General features: G+C 43.6%; 1 protein-coding gene across 1 annotated transcript in view; it reads right to left on the bottom strand.

The window, feature by feature from the left end:
- ACCS (1-aminocyclopropane-1-carboxylate synthase homolog (inactive)) overlaps nt 1-19,328 on the bottom strand; it is an 80,100-nt gene extending 60,772 nt beyond the window's left edge. Inside the window, exon 1 of the mRNA XM_043549045.1 lies at nt 19,217-19,328. The gene's annotated coding sequence lies outside the window, so the exon portion shown is untranslated. The remainder of the gene's footprint in view (nt 1-19,216) is intronic.
- Nucleotides 19,329-21,581: the final 2,253 nt, after the last annotated feature.

Genomic DNA, 21,581 nt, shown 5'->3' with positions numbered 1-21,581 from the left:
GACTTACCTCTAGCCCTAGAGTGTAAATCCAACCCATTTGAGTAGGGATTAGACGTTGTTCCCATCAGACAGCTGTTGGGTGGCCCTTAGGTGAAATGGGTTTGGTCGGTCACCGTATATTTCTCAGTGGACAAGTAAGACAAGGTGGGTGAGGTATCTGCGTCTCCTTCATATCTGAGCTCTGTGTAAGATCGAAAGCTTGTCTCTCTCATCAACAGAAGTTGGTCCAATAAAAGACATTACCTCATCCCCCTTGTCTCTGTAATACCCTGGGACCAACAAGGCTACAACTGTGCTGCATACGTCAGTGGACACGTGTCAATCCAACAAATACACCTAAGCAACTAACACTCGTTGCTCCCTTATACAGGGGTGCCACTTCAGATTGGGGGTGGGGACTTTAACTGTGATTCCAAGGGCTACTTAGGCACCTGAAAACTCTGGGGTTTTGTTTTTTTTTTGCAGATAAATATTAGACCCACTCAGCTCTAATACTAACATGTTCTCACACCTTGTGTCAAGTCACTTAAGTAACACTGGTTGGGTTTAAAATTTTAATGTATATTCTTTGTTACTAACTCTTGACTACAACAATTGAAACCATTGTAGAAAAATCTAGATTACTTTCTATCAATTTTTTGCAGTTCACCAAGCCTGGAATAGATCATTTAACTTTGGAAACATCTGACTAGGGCAAGGCCCCATGAGTTTATACTGCACCTGCCTGGGGCTCTAGAGGTGTTACCTCACTACAAACTTCCATATCCTTAATTTAATCACCAGCCCTTTCTTATCTTAATCCCCCTGCCTCTGTTTGTAAACAAAATACTGACTCCCTATCGCAGGGGCACCTCTCCTCTGCAGAACTTAACCATAGCACAGCATTAGTGTGAAATGTAAGAGTTCCACCTGGGAGCTTGCACACCTCCTGTATGAAACTCAGGGGGAGGGGCTTCTGCCCTCCCCCCACCCCCATTGCCCTTATAAACTGTCTCAGCAAAGAGGCCAAGGTCCTACACTAGAGATGGTCCTTCCAGGGCAGGGCCGAGGAATGTTGGCAGTGCAGTGTAAAGGAAACTTGCACGGCCTAAGTAGGCCCTACTACACAATTTTGAAGTGTCCCTCTTCCCTAGCTCTGCACTTACAGCTTCCTAGAATCAACCAAACCCTGCCACCATTCCCTCCATCTCTGATGGCGCTGCCAATCCCCTCACCATCCAGTGTCTTGCCTCACTTACCCTCTCAGTTTCTCTGTGCACTTACCATGTCTGTAGGGGAACCAGACAGCAACTGTGAAAAATCGGGACAGGGATTGGAGGGTAATCAGAGCCTATATAAGAAAAAGCCCCAAATGTCTGGACTGTCCCTGTAAAATCGGGACATCTGGTCACCCTACATGTCTGCTGGTAGCTGGCACAGAAGGCTGCTACTCCCTGTCTCTCTGCAGGCGCTGCTCTGATGCTGGTTAGCTTCACAATTCACCGTGAGAACTGGAATGGGGGGCAGCAGACAAAGGAGCCAAGTCACTTTTCTCCACTTCCTGACAGTAGCAAGAGTTACCTGCAGTGAGGATGGAAATCTGGCTGCTGTCCCTGCTCCCTACAGGTCCCCTCCTGTCTGGTGCTTCATGAAGGTACATCTATCCCATGATACTCAGACTGAGGCTTGGGAGCTGCAAGTGGTTCTTTAATGGGTCTCTTGCAGCTCTTTGCAGCATGTGATATTAAAACACTTTGTGATTTAATTATTAACCAATCAGGATGCTTTTACTATGTTATTAACCAGTTGTAGTTGATAAAATAATAATACCTGGTCAGTCATTTTGCTGTGAGACTAATATGAATATACAGTAGTATAGTCAATGAAACAATGAATTCACACTACTGTGGCTCTTTTGGGTAATGCTGATCGCTAATCTGGCTCCCAAACTACTCTCTGTGATGGCAACAGCTCCTGCAAGGCCTCTTGGACACACGACTCCCCTCCAACAGGCACCACAGGGGATGCTGGGATCAGAATTATAGGCATGTTACCCCATAGTTTAGGACAGGAAGTGAAAAATACCAACCCCACTGATTCTGCAGTGGGGATTATGGGTAGCTGAATGAAGTTTGGCCCTTAAATGAGGTTGATGAACCAAGAGAAAGATAATGGAAACTGAATAAATAAAAATACAAGCAAAATAAACGAAGGAGGCACCAAGAAACATGGGGGAAGAGGGGAACCATCAAACATGAGCTTCCCTGCATCTTCCTCTTTTGGCTTTCTGCAGAGATGAAGTTAGAAAGAGTTTGGATGTTGTTATTCAAAGGTTCCAGCACATGACTGTGACATTGCACTCCATATGTTTGATGGAAATATGCTAATGAGTGTGAATATAATGTAACTGGAGTATGCTTTATGCAAAAGGTCTCTTGTAAGGTATCATTACTACTACTACTGAGTGTGGTCATCCGATTTGTATGAATGTATCATTCTTGTTTCTGAAACTAGGAATATGAAGTATAACTCTGGGGTCCTATTGAAATTATGCAAAGTGTGGGCCATTAATGGTGGTTTGGATTCTGGATGGCTCCCAGAATTGGGGCGGGGGGGGGGGGGAGGGATAGCTCAGTGGTTTGAGCATTGGCCTGCTAAACCCAGGGTTGTGAATTCAATCCTTGAGGGGGCCGTTTAGGAATCTGGGGCAAAAATTGGAGATTGGTCCTGCTTCAAGCAGGGGGTTGGACTAGATGACCTCCTGAGGTCCCTTCCAACCTTGACCTTCTATGATTCTATGACAATTGCCTGTAAATGGCTCTGTTTACTTGCAAACCTTCCTGGGTGCATACAGGCCAGCCCTGGAAGAATGGAGGCTGGGGTCTCACAGAACATGTGACCATGTCACCTGGTACTGGAATCTATCTTAAATCTGGTACTTTTCCATTTAGAAGGAGGGGTGGGAACCCAGAGAGACAAAAGATTCCCGCCTTGGGCCAATGCTATAAAAGGGGGTGGAACAGAACAAAGTGATTGCCCGTCATGAGAAAACCCCTAGTTACCACCTGAGCTGGAACTAACAAGGACTGTACCGGGGAAAGGATTGGGCCCAGACTAGGAAAGAGTCTAGTCTGTGAAAGAAGTTTATTGGAAGATCTCTGAGGGTAAGATTTTACCTGTAAACAGTTTCTTAATGTATTAAGCTCACACTTGCGTGTTTCTGCTTTATTTTGCTTGGTGATTTACTTTGTTCTGTCTGTTATTACTTGAAACCACTTAAATCTTACTTTTTATACTTAATAAAATCACTTTTGTTTATTAATTAACCCAGAGTAAGTGATTAATACCTGGGGGCACAAACAGCTGTGCATATCTATTAGTGTTATCGAGGGCAGACAATTTATGAGTTTACCCTGTATAAGCTTTATACAGAGTAAAACAGATTTATTTTGGGTTTGGATCCCATTGGGAGCTGGGTGTCTGGGTGCTGGAGGCAGAAAACCTGCTAAGCTGTTTTCAGTTAAGTCTGCAGCTGTGGGGGCATGGACCAGACCTGGGTCTGTGTTGCAGCAGGCTAGCATGTCTGGCTCAACAAGGCAGGGTTCTGGAGTCCCAAGCTTGCAGAGAAAATGGGCTCAGAGGTAATTCCAGCATGTCAGGTGACAGTCCCAAGGGGGTCTCTGTGACTGAACCCATCACAATGACTGTGGTACTTCTCTCCTGGATCTCTGCAGAGAAAACTATCTTTTTCTTCAACCATATCCTCCCCACATGCATCCTCTCTTGGGTCTCTCTCTCTTCTCCCATCCTTATCCTCTCAAACTCCTCTTCCTGACCTTTGAGGCTCTGTCTGTGGCTATATTTCTGCTCTTGTGTCTTGTCTTCCCTTTCATACCCAATGCGCTCTGCCTGTTCCTCTCTCTATAACACACCATGGGTCCTGATTCTTCACGGCCTGCCACCTGGAGCATCACTTACCCCTGTACAAGGTAGGTGTAAAATGCTACCAGATCAGTATCCTCCACTCACTCACACAGATGGGAGTTTCTGACACTCACTTTACACAGGTGTAAGCAGTGACACAAGGTGAACCAAGAAGGCCCCTACTAGCAGCTTTGCACCTATTGACATGCTGTCTCCACACCTGCAACTGCTCACTCTTCCTGTGTGCCCACCTGTGCATCTTGTGCTCCCTTCCCCTTTTGATGCACATCCTTAATCCTCATTCCAACTTCAGTCACTCACACCATGATGCCTGCTCACTCAAAGTTGAAGAAAAGAAAATGTAACAGAGCAAACTATATGATCCATATTCCTGCTCCCCAGGGCAGAGCCCCCTCTTCCTTTGTTTGCCAGTCTGTCCTCTTTCCTCATCACTCCCTGTCCCCAATGCTCAACCATCATTATTTGTTGTTTAAGGCCTGACCCTCCAAGTCAGTGGGAGTTGAAGGCACTCTGCACTCCAAGAGCCTCTACCAGCCAGAGTTTCAGAAATGTTGAGCACCTACAATTCCAGTTGGATTCAGTAGGGGCTACAGACACTCAACCACTCTGAAAATCAGGCCTTTGTTTATAAGCTCCTCAGGGCAGGGACCTGATCCTGTTCTTAGACTGATGTAAATCAACAGTAACTCCATTGAAGCCAATGGAGTTACACCACTAAAATACTAGTGTAAATGAGAGCAGAATAAGAGCACTGCTTTTCTTATAGGTCTGTAAAGCTGGCAGCACACCAGTTGTTATTAACAAGTAATAAGGTCTCAGTCTATATGTAATATTTCACACTGATGGGTCATCATGAACATAGTACCTTTTTTATCCAAGGGACATGGGCTCTCTTCCTCAACAGCATAGAACAGAGTCCTGGAGATCAGACACTAGAGCAGGATTCTCACCTTGATGGGCAGCATTCAGTCCATTGTTTCAGTAAGGGGAATGCCCTGGGACAGAAGTTGACGGCTGTTCCTGGCACTTCAGATCAAACGAAGTCACTGATTCAGCCTTGCCAAAACCATAGTAATAGACCCCTTCTGTACAGAAGGCACTTCTATCCCCAGAGCTAGTTCCCACCTGGGATGTGTCTGGCTGTCAACCCATTCCCCTGCTGTCATCCTGGAAATGGAATACAGGCGAAAACCACAGACAAGAGCAGCCTGAGAAAACTCTGACATTCAGATAGAGAAAGGCAGAGTAAGTATTTATTTTGTTCAGATGTTTTCAAGCCCTGAAATAAAGCTTTCTTAGAAAACACTGAGGCTTCCTCTTAGCCAGACTAGGAATAGGAGATTTCCACTCTTATCTCACCGGATTTGCCGGACTGGAAGCTGAACCAAATATTTAGACCAATGATGGCATTCAATAAAAAATGCCCCTTTTGTAAAAAATAATCCACACCTAAACACATATCGGATAGACTAAACTAAATCTGCTGAAAGAACAGAGTGTACAATATACATGCCAACCACTCCACCTCCCATATTCAAAACAACTGTATCCATGGCAAGGAAAACACATGGAGAACATGGCTATATAAATAAATTAGACAGTAAGGCAGAGAAGGGTCCTGCTGTCCAAGGTTCTAACTCAGGAGTGGGCAAAGCAATGCCTAAATGTGATCCCGAGTTCAACGGTTCAGCCCTGCACCTTCAGTACAGAAGTGCAGCCCATAGGGACTTCAGATTGCAGCATGTAATTCAAATTAAAATGGAGCATTGTACACTGGGCCTCTACACTCTGTAGAACACATTTACATCTTAAAAAGTGATGGGAGCTGGCATCTGGCTCCACGTTACACTGATTACACGCACTTCTCATTCCTAACACTGTGATAAATGAAGGGAGTGGTGGTAGCTCCATTTTATGGACACCCAGCCAGCCAGTTAGCTATAAAATCCCTGTTAGTAGCTGTTTTCTACTTGCTTTACCTGTAAAGGGTTAAAAAAGTCCATAGGTAAAAGGAAGGGAGTGGGCACCTGATCAAACGAGCCAATGGGAATGCTAGAACTTTTTAAAATTGGGAAAAAACTTCACCTTTGTCTGTCTGTTGTTGTTCTCTGGAGAGAGGGGATAGAGCAGAGACAGGGCTGGAGCTATGCTGTAAAAAGCTGTGGGCCAGGTATGAAAATCACCAGACCATACCTAGAAACTACTCATTTGAAACCCCAGATATGTAAGTAGATCAGGAAATGTCTAGGAAGATGCGATTAGGTTTATCTCTTCTATTTCTTTATGGCTTGTGGACTCCTCTTTGCTAACCCCAGGTGCTTGTTTTGCTTGTAACCTTTAAGATGGACCTCAAGAGAGCTATCTTGATGCTTAATCCTTGTAATAGGCTTTTTGCTAGATTTAAAAAAAAAACAAAGTTCCAAATGTATTTTCTTTCTTTTTTGTTTTTAATAAAATTTACCTTTTTTTAAGAACAGGATTAGATTTTTGTGTCCTAAGAGGTTTGTGCATATGTTGTTTAATTAGTTGGTGGCAACAGATGATTTCCTTTGTTTTCTTTCTAGCTCTTCCCCAGAGTGTGTGTGTGTGTGTGTGTGAGAAAGGGCTTGAGGGTAACACACAGGAAGGAATTCCCAAGTGCGCCTTTCTGGGCTTCAAAAGGGAGTTTTGCACTGGGTGGTGGCAGCATCTACCCATCCAAGGTCAGAGAAAAGCTGTAACCTTATGAGTTTAATACAAGCCTTGAGTGGTCAGTATTAATTTTTAGAATCCTTGTGGGCCACCACCTTCTGCACTTGAAGTGCCAGAGTGGGGAATCAGCCTCGACAAACACTGTAAACTATTATTTCACTAATTAACTATCAACTTATACAAGGACCTAGGAATGGATATTTATAATATATAATAAGGATTCAAACAATGAAAGTCCAAGGAAGTAATCAAAAAGAAATTGAAATAAACAAGAGGAATTAGAAATACTCATTTGTGAAATGAGGTATTACTGAAACCCGGTGAGACAATTAACATGCTTGGAATGTTAAAAATCACTGGATACACGCAAATAGGAATGACAGAGTTGGCAGAGGAAGAGAGGGATTGGCACTGTATATTAAAGACAAAATCAATTGCTTTTGAGTTATTGACAAGTCATAAGGATAAGACCTAGATGTGATAGATTCGGTCACAGAGACTCCCCTCGAGACTGTCACTCGATGAGCTGGGATACCACTGAGAACAACCCTCCTGCCAGAACAGGTGCCCCTCCACTCCTGTCTTGCTGAGTTAGACACTCCAGCACAGACTCAGAGGTTGGGCCATGCCTATCTGCAGTTCACTGAAACTGAGATTCACTCAGCCCAGAGGCTTCTCAGTTAACAGGGACTTTCCCAGAGGCCAATGTTCAGCCTTTCTGGGAGCCTGAACCCCAAATAAATCTGTTTTACTCTGTATAAAGCTTATACAGGGTAAATTCATAAATTGTCTGCCCTCGATAACACTGATAGAGAGATATGCACAGCTGTTTGCGCCCCCCGGTATTACCGCTTACTCTGGGTTTATTAATTAACAAAAGTGATTTTATTAAGTATAAAAAGTAGGATTTAAGTGGTTTCAAGTAATAACAGACAGAACAAAGTAAGTCACCAAGCAAAATAAAGCAAAAACACGCAAGTGTAAGCTTAATACATTAAGAAACTGTTTACAGGTAAAATCTCACCCTCAGAGATCTTCCAATAAACTTCTTTCACAGACTAGACTCCTTCCTAGTCTGGGCCCAATCCTTTCCCTGGTACAGTCCTTGTTAGTTCCAGCTCAGGTGGTAACTAGGGGTTTTCTCATGACGGGCAATCACTTTGTTCTGTTCCACCCCCTTTTATAGCATTGGCGCAAGGCGGGAATCTTTTGTCTCTCTGGGTTCCCACCCCTCCTTCTAAATGGAAAAGTACCAGATTTAAGATAGATTCCAGTACCAGGTGACATGGTTACATGTCACTGTGAGACCCCTAGTCTCCATTCTTCCTGGGTTGGCCCACACATACACAGGAAGACTTACAGGTAAATAAACCATTTACAACCAATTGTTCGAGTCAATGGGAGCCATCAAGACTCTAAACTACCATTAATGGCCCACACTTTGCATAATTACAATAGGACCTCAGAATTATACTTCATATGTCTAGCCTCAGATACGAGAATGATACATGCATACAAATAGGAGGAATATATTCAGTAGGTTATAACCTTTATTATGATACCTTATAAGAGACCTTTTGCATAAAGCATATTCCAGTTACATCATATTCACACTCATAAGCATATTTCCATAAAAAATATGGAGTGCAACGTCACACTAGAATACTTGTGGATCCGTGTCTCATCGATAAACCCAAAGACAGGGTACTGGTGGGGCTCTGTTAAAGCCCGCCTAATCAGAGGAGGGGACAGGATGAGCCACTCCTCCAGCAGCTATTTCTTATGTGTAGAAAGAAAAACTGCATCATCATGGGGGATTTCAAAGTGGGGTAGATGTGCTGGAGGTCACATGCTGCCACTAGTAAAACATTCCTGTAGTTTCTAAAAATTATAGAAGATACCTTTCTAACTCAAAATATGTTGTCGCCAAGTCAGGGTTAGTCTATATTAGGCTTCATTCTGATAGATTAAGATGACTTGATCTCTGAACTAAAAATCAATGGTTGCTGACCATGGTGCAAGTCATCAAGACCTGATTTCTTTTGTTAAAAGCAAACAGAATATAGTCCTGACCAGTAATAGATATATACTTGGTGCTTTAAAAGGGACAAATTCCCAAAACTGAAAATAATCATGAGCAAGATTGAGTGGGAGGAAATATTTAAACCCCAAAATATTAATAATAATGGGAATTGCTTAAGAATGCTTTATTAGATACCTAACCCCCCCACAATTCACAGCTACAAAAGAAGGCTTCTTACTTAAAAAAAAATATATATATTACTAGTCAGGACTATATTCTGTTTGCTTATAACACAAGAAATTAGGTCTTGATGACTTTCCCTCTCAGAAACCATCAATTTTATATAGAGAGAGTATAATATAATTCCATATTTACAAATGGAAAAATGGAGAAGTTGATTGCAATGAGTATAAATCAGCTGTTAGGAAATAGACAATTAATAAGGAAAGCTTAAGCATTAATGAAAAGTCTGTGGCCGGTAGAGTTAAGGACATTAAGAAATTATTCAAATAGATCAGGAACAAAAGAAATCCTAGCAATAGTATAGGTCTAGACAAGAATGGTAAAATTGTCAATCATGATGCAGAAAAGGCAGAAGTATTGAATATTTCTCTTCTGTATTTTGAAAGATGGAGGATTATTTTAAAGTGATAATGAAGTACATATTATTCCATCAACAAGTAGGGGGGATGGTAAACAGCAACTATTAAAAGTTAAACTTTTCTAAATCTGCAGGACTGGATAACCTGTACATAAGAGTGTTAAAAGAATTGGGTGAGGAGCTCTATGAATCATTAATATTGCTTTTTACTAAATCTTCAAACATGGCAGGAGTTCCAGAAGGCTAGATAAAAAGCCAATGTTGTGCTGATATTTAAAAAGGATAAAAAGGATGACCTGGGAATGTATATGCTAGTTACCTTGACATCAATCTGAGGCAAAATCATGGAAAGGCTAATATAGGACTCAATCAGTAAAGAATTAAAAATGGTAGCATAATTAATGCCAATCAACATGTTTTTATGGATAGTAAGTCTTCTCAAACAAACCTGGTATAGTTTTTTTGATGAGGTCATAAGTTTAGTTGATAAAGGTAACTGTGTTGACATAATATTCTTAGACTTCGGTAAGGAGTTTGATTTAGGCCTGCGTAACATTCTGCTAAAAAATAGTACTGTACAATATCACTGAAGCCCATAGTAAATAGATTAAATACTGGTTAACTGTTAGATTGCAAAAAGTAATTTGTAAATGGGGAATCATCATCCTATGTGGTTGCTTCTAGTGAGGTCCCACAGAGTGGTAAATGATGGTGGAGTGGTAAGTAATGATGGGGGCAGTTTAGTTATTCAGATTGATCTGAATCACTTGGTAAGGTGGGCTCCTTGGAACAACATGATTTTTAACACAACAACCACCAAATATTAAAATAAAAGGAGTAGTTGTGGCACCTTAGAGACGAACAAATTTATTTGAGCATAAGCTTTCGTGAGCTACAGCTCACTTCATCGGATGCATTCAGTGGAAAATACAGTGAGGAGATTTATATACACAGAGAACATGAAACAATGGGTGTTATCATACACACTGTAAAGAGAGTGATCACTTAAGGTGAGCTAATTCCAGCGGGAGAGTGGGTGGCGGGGGAGAGAAGAAGAAAACCTTTTGTAGTGATAATCAAGGTGGGCCATTTCTAGCAGTTGACAAGAACGTCTCAGGAACAGTGGGGGTGGGGAGGGGAAATAAACATGGGGAAATAGTTGTACTTTGTGTAATGACCCATCCACTCCCAGTCTCTATTCAAGCCTAAGTTAATTGTATCCAGTTTGCAAATTAATTCCAATTCAGCAGTCTCTCGTTGGATTCTGTTTTGGAAGTCTTTTTGTTGTAATATTGCGACTTTTAGGTCTGAGATCGAGTGACCAGAGAGATTGAAGTGTTCTCCGACTGGTTTATGAATGTTTTAATTCTTGACATCTGATTTGTGTCCATTTATTCTTTTACGTAGAGACTGTCCAGTTTGACCAATGTACATGGCAGAGGGGCATTGCTGGCACATGATGGCATATATCACATTGGTAGATGTGCAGGTGAACGAGCCTCTGATAGTGTGGCTGATGTGATTAGGCCCTATGATGGTGTCCCCTGAATAGATATGTGGACACAGCTGGCAACGGGCTTTGTTGCAAGGATAGGTTCCTGGGTTAGTGGTTCTGTTGTGTGGCATGTGGTTGCTGATGAGTATTTGCTTCAGGCTGCGGGGCTGTCTGTAAGCAAGGACTGGCGTGTCTCCCAAGATCTGTGAGAGTGATGGGTCATCCTTCAGGATAGGTTGTAGATCTTTGATGATGCGTTGGAAAGGTTTTAGTTGGGGGCTGAAGGTGATGGCTAGTGGCATTCTGTTATTTTCTTTGTCCTCACCTATAACTATTTCACATTTGGGGACAATGTATACCTTCAAACCAGCGGCACTGCTATGGGTACCCGCATGGCCCCACAGTATGCCAACATTTTTATTGCTGACTTAGAACGACGCTTCCTCAGCTCTCGTCCCCTAATGCCCCTACTCTACTTTCACTATATTGATGACATCTTCATCATCTGGACCCATGGAAAAGAAGCCCTTGAGGAATTCCACCATGATTTCAACAAAAAGTGGTTCTGTTGTGTGGCATGTGGTTGCTGATGAGTATTTGCTTCAGGCTGCGGGGCTGTCTGTAAGCAAGGACTGGCCTGTCTCCCAAGATCTGTGAGAGTGATGGGTCGTCCTTCAGGATAGGTTGTAGATCCTTGATGATGCGATGGAGAGGTTTTAGTTGGGGGCTGAAGGTGATGGCTAGTGGCGTTCTGTTATTTTCTTTGTTGGGCCTGTCCTATAGTAGGTGACTTCTGGGTACTCTTCTGGCTCTGTCAATCTTTTTCTTCACTTCAGCAGGTGGGTATTGTAGTTGTAAGAATGTTTGATAGAGATCTTGTAGGTGTTTGTCTCTGTCTGAGGGGTTGGGGCAAATGTGGTTGTATCGTAGAGCTTGGCTGTAGACAATGGATCGTGTGATGTGATCTGGGTGAAAGCTGGAGGCATGTGGGTAGGAATAGCGGTCAGTAGGTTTCCGGTATAGGGTGGTGTTTATGTGACCATCGCTTATTAGCACTGTAGTGTCCAGGAAGTGGATCTCTTGTGTGGACGGGTCCAGGCTGAGGTTGATGGTGGGATGGAAATTGTTGAAATCATGGTGGAATTCCTCAAGGGCTTCTTTTCCATGGGTCCAGATGATGAAGATGTCATCAATATAGTGAAAGTAGAGTAGGGGCATTAGGGGACGAGAGCTGAGGAAGCGTCGTTCTAAGTCAGCAATAAAAATGTTGGCATACTGTGGGGCCATGCGGGTACCCATAGCAGTGCCGCTGGTTTGAAGGTATACATTGTCCCCAAATGTGAAATAGTTATAGGTGAGGACAAAGAAAATAACAGAATGCCACTAGCCATCACCTTCAGCCCCCAACTAAAACCTTTCCAACGCATCATCAAAGATCTACAACCTATCCTGAAGGATGACCCATCACTCTCACAGATCTTGGGAGACACGCCAGTCCTTGCTTACAGACAGCCCCGCAGCCTGAAGCAAATACTCATCAGCAACCACATGCCACACAACAGAACCACTAACCCAGGAACCTATCCTTGCAACAAAGCCCGTTGCCAGCTGTGTCCACATATCTATTCAGGGGACACCATCATAGGGCCTAATCACATCAGCCACACTATCAGAGGCTCGTTCATCTGCACATCTACCAATGTGATATATGCCATCATGTGCCAGCAATGCCCCTCTGCCATGTACATTGGTCAAACTGGACAGTCTCTACGTAAAAGAATAAATGGACACAAATCAGATGTCAAGAATTAAAACATTCATAAACCAGTCGGAGAACACTTCAATCTCTCTGGTCACTCGATCTCAGACCTAAAAGTCGCAATATTACAACAAAAAGACTTCCAAAACAGAATCCAACGAGAGACTGCTGAATTGGAATTAATTTGCAAACTGGATACAATTAACTTAGGCTTGAATAGAGACTGGGAGTGGATGGATCATTACACAAAGTACAACTATTTCCCCATGTTTATTTCCCCTCCCCACCCCCACTGTCCCTCAGACATTCTTGTCAACTGCTGGAAATGGCCCACCTTGATTATTACTACAAAAGGTCCCCTTCCCCCCCTCCCCTCGTGCTCTCCTGCTGGTATTAGCTCATCTTAAGTGATCACTCTCCTTACAGTGTGTATGATAACACCCATTGTTTCATGTTCTCTGTGTATATAAATCTCCTCACTGTATTTTCCACTGAATGCATCCGATGAAGTGAGCTGTAGCTCACGAAAGCTTATGCTCAAATAAATGTGTTAGTCTCTAAGGTGCCACAAGTCCTCCTGTTCTTTTTGCGGATACAGACGAACCCGGCTGCTGCTCTGAAACCAAATGTTAGGTTATGCATCTAGAAAGAAAGAATGTAGCTCACACTTATTTGATGGGGGGAGTGTGTCTTGAAAGCAGCGACTCTGAAAAGGACTCGGCATCATGGTAGATAATCAGCTGAATATGAACTCCCAGTGTGATGCTGTAGCTAAAAGAATGAACATGATTCTTGAATGGATAAGCAGGGGAATATCAAGTAGGATTAAGGAGGTGGTAAAACCTCTGTACACAGCACTACTGAGACTGTTAATGTGTCCAGTTCTGGTGCTGACACTTGAAAAAGAATGTTGACAAATTATGAAGGGTTCAGAAAAGAGCTGCAAGAAAGACTTGGGGTCTGGAAAACCTACCTTGGAGTGAGAAATTTAAGAAGCTCAATCTGTTTAGATTAACCAAGAGAAGGTTAAGAGGTGCCTTGATCACAGTCTAGTACCTGCATGGGGAAGAGATGTCTGATAGCAGAGGGCTGTTAAATCTAGCATAAGAAGGCATCACAAGATCCAACAAAGCTAGACAAAGCCAAACTAGAAATAAGGCACAAATTTATAATGAGGGTAATTAACCATTGGAACAATTTACCTAGGGATGTGACAGATTCTCAATCACTTGGAGTCTTTAAATCAAGACTGAATATCTGTTTAAAAGATATGCTATAACTCAAACTGAAGTTATGGGCTTGACGAACAAATTATATGGTGAGGTTCTCTGGCCTGTGTTATGCTGGAGGTAAGACTAGGTGATCATAATGGTCCCTTCTGGTCTTAAAATCTATGACTCTATGAAAAGTCTTTAAAGAGGTGCACAGCTTTCTTGGCAATGCATGCCTGGTTAAAACCCTGCTGACCTATAAAATTATTAAAAATCTCAGAGGAAAATGTGTGTGTGATACAGAGGAAATTTTAATTATTATTTGTAATTACAAGGCAGAGTACATCTCTTTTAAAAAAAGTTTCTTCAATAGAATAAAGAAGAACACTTAAATGGGAATTGTCCTCACATAGCTGACAACATTTGAAAGAAAAAAGGATATTTGGAGAGGGGGAAAAACGGGGACATGGGGCTAAAGTCTTGTTTCAGTGTAACAAATGTAAATCCAGAATAACTCTACTGAAGTCAATGAAGTTAACCTAAATTTACACTGGAGTAACTGAGAGTAGAATCTGGCCTACACTTTTAAATGTAAAATTTTGCATTTTTATAAAATTAGACAGTTTCCCCCCAAATCAAAATAAAATGAGAAAACTTCCAGTTTGGAGGTTTTAAAATTTCCTTGGGAATATTTTTGTCCAGCTCATGAGCCTATTTCTCCCTGGCCTTGACCCTGGTATTGTTACTTAGGACTATGCACAGTGGGTGAAAATACTACCAAATCAGAATGGTAGGCTTTTACACCCACTTTGCATTGAATGAATGATGCAAAACCAGATGAAACCTGTCCATTTCAATGGAGTTTTGCTTTGTGATTTTGGGGTCATTCAAATCCAGAAAACTTAGGAGGATTCAAACCCTAAGCAGGTGAAAACAAGAACAAAAAAAGTTGACACAAAACCACTCTGATGCAAATTCGCCATGCTTTGCACAAGTCTAGTGAGCAATGTAAACCCATGCCTGCAAACTGTCTTATTGGAATCTGGGGAGTAGTGGAGTGAGGAGGAAGGAAGCATGTACAGTAGGAGATTTATGAATCAGCTTCTCAGACAGATGGGAAAGGAAACAGGAACTCAAAACAGAATAATGCTGCACAGAATATGTTTGTTTAAAAAAATCCCAGACTGCCACCATCTGGTTCTGATTTGGGGCTGTGGCTAAATAGACATACAACTGAAAAGGCAACACCAGATGTCTTGATGTTGATCTACAGGAAGCAGAGCAGCAACTTGTCTTGACTCATCATCAGGATATCTGTCTCCCCCCCAGAAAAGCAGAAAAAAACATATCATTTCTGCCTGCAGACCACACTTTTGGTTGTGCCAACATGCAGGATGCACATACTGTACACAAAAATCCAGTCACCAAATGCAGAAGTCTGCCCTAATCAGTTACATCTGCTCTAGAGTCTCGTTATCAGGTGACAATCACAGCTGGCCAAATGAGATCTCCCATGGCACAGGTCAGAAGAATCTACCTAATCAGGAGGGCAAAGCAGGGCCACATTCAGACTCTTTGGAATGATATTAGGGGACTGCACTGACCAGGACTTCTTTGTAATGAACAGAAGAATTGAGAGTTAAAGGCTCAGGGACATTCAGGAGCACGAGGGTTTCACTTTATTCGAACAATCAATTACTGAGGCCATAAGCCAGATACACAGTTTCTGCTACCTTCCAAACCACTTTATGCTACACAAGGATCTGCTGGCATAGCTCCTGAGGCAAAGGGGATACCAGGTGTCACTAACAGCAAGGAGCTGAACAGAGGTTGCATTAACCTCTCAGAGCCATTATTCTCACTAGACATTGAGGGGGCATCCCTGCCTGGAAGAGAGATGTTCTGGGAGCTGGAGCTGCTTATACTATTTTCAGTGAATCAGCAAAGGTCCCCTGCAGTTAGGAGCCAGCTCCGTTGGCCAATTTGCTGTACAGGAGCCTTCATTTCCTTCTGCCCTTTAAGGAAAGATGACAAGTGTGTGCATGTGCATCATGGGCGGTGTGTGAACCACCAGCTTGGGGAAGCTAGCCCCTGCCCTGCCCTTTCTTCTCCCCTCCCCCACTAGAGCTCAGACCCCCCCACTGCGGCTGCCAGCCCCACCGCCCCAGCCCTGGGATACCCAAGCTCCTCCAGCCCTGGAGTGCAAGGCAGGTGGGCGGCGCAGCCCCCAGTGCCCCAGTCCTGGAGCGCCGAGCAGATGGGCAGCGCAGCCCCCAGCCCCGGAGAGACGGGCAGGCTGTGCAGCCCCCAGCCCCGTGTGGTGTTTAGATGTTGATGTTTGTTAGTACCTTGCCTGGCTTCTACAACACCCTGGAGCACCAGAGTGCAGTGCAAGCACTGGCCCCAGCTGCCCAGAGTCTTGGGCCGCAGGCTGGCCCCCACTAGCCCCAGCAGGAAGCGGCCTGGGGGAGGAGTGTGGGTGGGGCCATGCAGGGCTGTTTGGGGAGGAGCCTCCCCTGGCCTGTGATACCCACCGCCCATGATGTGCATGTATATCGAGGTTATATGTTTTTGAAAATCCTTCTTCAGGCAAGATCTGGAAACTGTTGACTCCTACAGGTATCTCAGGAGGTATTTAGGAAAAAGAATTCAAATAACTGACTCCTTATAACTTGGTTTAGTGACAAGTAAGGGCTGTGTGTTTATATGGAAGGCAGTGTTGCCAACTTTCACGATTTTATTGCCAGTCTTGAAATATCTGATGTTTTATTAGAAGTCCCAGTTTCTAGAAGCATGAGATTAGGTGAGAATCTCAGCTTTCACATTAAAATAAAAGTTTCTAGTTCTCATGGTCACAGAGAAAAACTGAGTGCACACGGAAGGTTCAAATAAAAATAACCCAAAATGTATAATTGTTTTTAAAAAAACCTCATGACTTTTAATCTAATTTCATGATTTTTTGAGGCTGAATATTCCTAAAGCTGAAGCCTGGATAATCGCCCTTAAGGAAGCGGTACAAGCCCAGTCATTCAGGATATTTAAAACTAGGTTTGACAAAACACTAGATGATGTCCTGTTGGGAACCAAACTGTACTGGCCTGATGGTTGATGCAGACCCTCCCCACTGCTCTTAATAGTAAACCTGGCCAACATTTTTCAATTAAATTTTTTGCTGAAAATTTGACACCCCCCCCAAATGGATAAAAAAAGGTTCATTGTTTGGTTTTTGACCAGTTGGTCCTTTTAAAAAAAATTTCAATAAATTTGGTAAGCCCCTAAAATTTTTGGGAATTTTTTTTTTTGGCTGACTTTTTAACAGCTCTACCTAATAGGTCTTTTTCAGCTCTAAACTCTAGGGTTCTCATCTTTACTGAGACATGGTGTCAGAAGGTGATGACAGGGAGCAAGACAGATCAACTTTCAACCCTCTCCCTCCATGATTTTTTTCCCCCCAAGATAGAAAAATATTCTAAAGTAGATACTGAAAAAAAATCCAGGGAGGAATTAACAAGATAGGCACATGACAGTCAGCATCTCTCCCGAGTACACACTATTACAACACTTCTTTTAACCATCCCTACCTTGTGTGTAACTCCCCCGCTCTGTGTTAAGTTCAGACTGACTGTGAGCTTCTTGAGGCAGGTGTTACAAGAGTTATATATGTAACCCTTCTGCCCGTCAGAGTTGGCAGCAACAAGGGCTGGGTTCAGTATCTAGGGGTTCCATTCCAATAACACAATGCAAAACCGGCTCGAGCCCCCACCCAGTGACCTGGGACAAATATATACCACCCCCTCTGGGTGCCTCCAAGAGGCAATACTTCCCCTCTCGCAAACAGAATCTGAGTGTAGCAAAAGCCTTTTAATAACAGAGAGAAACAATGTGGCATTATGTTGGGGAAACACCACCAACAGGATTCATAACACAACCCATGAGCAAAAACCCCACCCCAAGCAAATTGGGGCATGTCCTTTCCCTTTGGTTCTTGAATCCAGCAACCCAAAATCACCCAAAGTCCCAAAAGTCCAACAACCCAAGTGTCTCTGTCCCTGGTCAGGGCAGCCTCAGAGTTCGAAAATTTATCTGCAGAGTTTTACCTCCCAACCTGGGTGGAGATTGGGGGGGGGGGGTAAGGGGCACCTTACGTGGTCCAAAGCTGATTGCCCCACCTCTCCATGGGGCTCCGCTCCACTTCACCAGCCATCCCACAAATCGCTCCACTCTGCCAGCTGCCCCCATGAGCTGCTCCAGGCATTGGACAAACTGTTCTGCTCCACCAGCTGCTCTGGTCTGCCAGCCGTCCCGCAAACGGCTCTGCTCCACCAGCCACTCTGCTCTGCCAGCCGTCCCACAAACGGCTCCGCAATATATCTTCAGGCTCCACCACTACTTAACACAACACTCAGTGATTTCAGCTCTTAGTAAGTTTAGCTCCTTTGTGATTTCAGCTTGTAGTAGGGGAGCCTCAGTGCTCGTACGCTACTAGCCCAAAGTGAAGTCAGCTCAGCAGCCTGTAACTAGATTCCTAATAGAATCAAAATTAGCTCTGATATTCCACAGTGGAGAGAAGAGGAAGTGCAATTAGCATGTAAGGCCCTCACCAGGAGACCCATACCACCAAGTATTAATACTTGTCCCCCAGCCTCTTTCTCTTCACTGGGTTTTGGAACCCATGACCCTTGCCTAGCGAGTGCTGCTTAGTTGATGGTGAGTCCCTCCATCATAACAAAAGGCCAAGTACAGTTCCACTGTTCTGGATTCACATAATCAGGATAATAACAATTTATTCCTGCACCAGTAACAGAGAAACTGGGGCTCCTAGAGCAGCCAAAGTGACCATCTAGGCAGGGTGGGTGTGCCTATGCAAATGAGATCAGCCCCTAAAGTTCTTTTCCACAACCCACCATGACTCGCCACCAGATGTCAGGGTAGAGCTCCTCCTGACTCTGCTTACATATATAAAAGAGAGATCTGTTTATGTAGATAATATAAATAGTGCTATCTGCTGAAACATAACTGTACATATCATTGTTCATACATTTGTAGGTTCAGTAAGCTGTTGTTATGTACCACAAATGGCTTCCCAAGTACAGCTGTTAACATCAGAGACTGTGTATTTTAAGTATCTGTAAAGTGCAATACACACATATAATCACTGTATAAATAATACCAAAGAAAGTAACTGCTTATCTATTCTCGTCTACATAGGTTCTTATACTGTGTTTATCATCACAGTATCTGAGTACCTTACACGGGAGCATTAAGTGATATCACAACACATCTGTTGTTACCCGGGGTTCTTTCAACCCAAAGCTCTTGGTAACTTTTACTCTGTGCGAGGTGGTGTCAGGAAATAAATCAGGGGAGACACAGCCATCCGATGGATAGATGGCTGGCACAAACAGGACAACACAAGAGTGCTTTCACTTAAAGCTAAACTTTACTTAGTCTCAAGCACTTATACACACATCCGCAAGAAGTTAGTAAAACACCCCCAACCCTTGATAATTACCAAAGCTGAATGTGGCTTTCGAGTGGCACAGTGGCAGCCCGTCTGCTGCTGGGAAGCACGAGATGCATCCAGAGAGAGAGAGTCCAGTCCTGAAGAGTCCCCCAACCTCAAACCTTCCCCCGTTATTTATACATTAGTAATAGAATGACATGTCCCTTAAAGAAAACTTGTTAAGCAAGCAGTTCCAATGGGCAAGCAAAAGGCTCCTCCTGATTATCTATTAACCAGGTGTGGGTTTTTCCCAGAGTTTGCAGCCTTGAGGCCCCAATAGACATTCCTGGGGCAGATCCTGCTCTTCTAAGATGCATGTATCAGCAACTTCAACACAATCCTTATCAAGAAGGACAGGGGATCAAGCTGCCCTCTCTGTGGCACCAAAAACCCCCCTCCCCTCCTGCCTTGGTTAAGCTAAGCCTGCTGACTTGGCTATTTACAGCCTGCTGACTTGGCTGCTTTTAGCAATAAGCCATAGTGGTTTCAGGCACTTTACTGGTTTGCCAAAGTGTCCCCGTACAGTGTCACCCATTGTTCATTCTCTAATCCTTTCCCCAGGGGGAGAAGCATGCACAGTGAAGTGTCCTGTTTTGGTAAGGTGTTAGGTTTTTTTTTTTAATATAATATCCGTGTTGCTATATGCTTATGTTAGAGAAGGCAAAGGCCAAAGAAATGTGCCTTGCACTTGGAGAGGAAGAAGCTGAGATTTGTGATGGTTCTTGTTCCTGGGTGAATTCATGCCACAGTCTTGGCTTGGCCCCCAAGAAAGTTCTGTTTCCCCCATGAACAAGCTTTACCCTTCTCGTAGAGAGTTCCATTGGGCCAGAGAAGCAACATTTTCAATCACAGTCTTCATCCTAGAGCTTTAGGCAGGCTTTTAGCTGTCCAGGGCCCAGGTCATTAAGTGCCTTGAAGATAAGGACTGAGACCTTGAACTTGATTTGAAATGGTATGGGAAGCAGGAGGGCAGGTTTGATGTGTTTACGGTAGCCCGTGCTGCTGAGAGACATGCTGCAGCATTTTGTACTAGGTGGAGTTTCCTCAGTGCTGAACGCTTCATGCCCAAGTATGTTGCATTGCATTGCAATCCGGCTGAACGATGATGAATGCATGAATAACTGAGGCCAGCTCATCATCCACCAGGGTGGGATGGAGTCTTCTAGCTCAGTGGCTCTCAACCTTTCCAGACTACTGTACCCCTTTTAGGAGTCTGATGTGTCTTGCATACCCCCAAGTTTCACCTCCCTTAAAATCTACTTTCTTACAAAATCAGAAAAAAATACAAATGTCTCACAGCCACACTGTTACTGAAATATTACTTACTTTCTCATTTTTACCATATAATAATAAAATTAATCAATTGGAATACAGATATTGTACTTACATTTCAGTGTAGCATAGTCTATAAAGCAGTATAAACAAGTCATTGTATGAAATTTTAGTTTGTACTGACTTCGCTAGTGCTTTTTACGTAGCCTGTTGTACAACTACACAAATATCTAAATAAGTTGATGTACCCCGGGAGATCTCTGTGTATCTCCAGGAGTATACATGCCCCTGTTGAGAACCACTTTTCTAGCTGACCAGAAATGGTAGCAGCATCCACAAGTAATGCATTTTGTGTGACAGCTCAGTGTCCAGAAGGCATCCCAGAACACTTCTAATCTATGGACTGAATTGACCAATCATGGGTGAGTACCTTCACCCAAAGAAGACTGCACTGTGGCTGCAAACTCTTTAATGCCCTTTCTTCTGCCCACCAGCATATGCTCCTGTCATGCTTGGGGTCAGTTTCAGCCAGCTGTTCTTCATCCTCATCAGCTGTGTTATTGCATATTGCTGGCAATCGAGGCCCTGATGTCTGACTAGTTCATCTGGTGGTTGCAGGTAGGTGTTGAAAAGGACCAGAGAGAGAACTGATCCTTGTGGGACTCCACAAGGGAAGTGCCATTTGCCATCACTACTCATAGGGTGTCTCCCTCCAGGAGGGACTCAACCCATTTTAGTGCCTTACCTTTGACTCCTTACACTTCTCACAGGCAAGACAGCAGTATCTCCTGGTTAAGGCTAAGATTTTCATCACAGATATTTTTAGTAAAAGTCACGGACAGATCACGGGGAATTATGAAAAATTCAGGAAGCCCCTGACCTGTCCCTGACTTTTACTAAAAATATCCATGATAAAATGAGGAGCCAGGGCAGCTGCAGGTGGGCTGGGAGCTCCAGGGTCCCCCTCTGATGGTGGCGGTGAACTCTGGGGGATCCCTCTGCCGCCAAGAGGCTGGGAGCTCCTGAGGTCCCACCTGCCAGAGAGCTGCGAGGGTCCTCCTGCCGCCTGCAGTGGCCAGGAGCTGCAGGAGGTCCGCCTGCT

Source organism: Chelonia mydas, chromosome 6 (assembly GCF_015237465.2).
Source record: "Chelonia mydas isolate rCheMyd1 chromosome 6, rCheMyd1.pri.v2, whole genome shotgun sequence".
Lineage (NCBI taxonomy): Eukaryota > Metazoa > Chordata > Testudines > Cheloniidae > Chelonia > Chelonia mydas.
The sequence above is the reverse complement of the archived record's forward strand: the minus strand, read 5'-3'. Positions and strand labels throughout refer to the sequence as shown.